This window comes from Theobroma umbraticum, unplaced genomic scaffold (assembly GCF_002168275.2).
Source record: "Theobroma umbraticum cultivar Fairchild unplaced genomic scaffold, ASM216827v3 scaffold_12.1, whole genome shotgun sequence".
NCBI classification, from domain to species: domain Eukaryota; kingdom Viridiplantae; phylum Streptophyta; class Magnoliopsida; order Malvales; family Malvaceae; genus Theobroma; species Theobroma umbraticum.
Window position 1 is genome coordinate 4,455,144 of NW_018397269.1, and position 753 is coordinate 4,455,896.

The following is a 753-nucleotide window of genomic DNA, read 5'->3' on the forward strand; positions in this document are numbered from 1 at the left end:
GATGGCCTTATAATATTCATTCAATGGAAGCCGAATCGGCTTCTTCGTTTTTTTGCCCATTTTTTTCTTTCACTTTCAAACCATGTCGTGTCACGCGATGACAAGCCATGCCTTCTAACACACACATCGCGTGTCATAGATTCTCTCTGTGACGTGTCACAACCCTGAACGTTGCCGTGTCACAAACCTTGAATGCTGACGTGTCATAGATTCCCTCCGAGGCATGTCACCAACTCTAAACACTAGCGTGTCACAGATTCCCTCCATAGTGTGTCACAAACCCTGAACCCTGCTATGTCACAGATTCCTTCTATGGTGTGTCACAAACCCTAAACCCTGCCGTGTCACAGATTCCCTCCATGGTGTGTCACAAATTTTGAATACTGCCATGTCACAGAATCCATCCGTGCCATGTCAAACTCTAAACTCTGACGTGTCACAGATTCCCTCCATGCCATGTCACAAACCCTGAACCCTGTCGTGTCACAGATTCCCTCTATGGTGTGTCACAAACTCTGAATACTACTGTGTCACAGATTCTATCCATGCCATGTCAAACTCTAAACTTTAACGTGTCACAAATTCCCTCCATGTCGTGTCACAAACTTTGAACTCTAGAGTGTCAGAGATTCCCTCCATGGCGTGTCACCAAACTCTGAACCTTATCATGTCACAGCCTTGTTACACATTCCCACCATGTCGTTTCATGCCACATTCTCTACCATTTCACATATTATCACAATGTCAACTCAC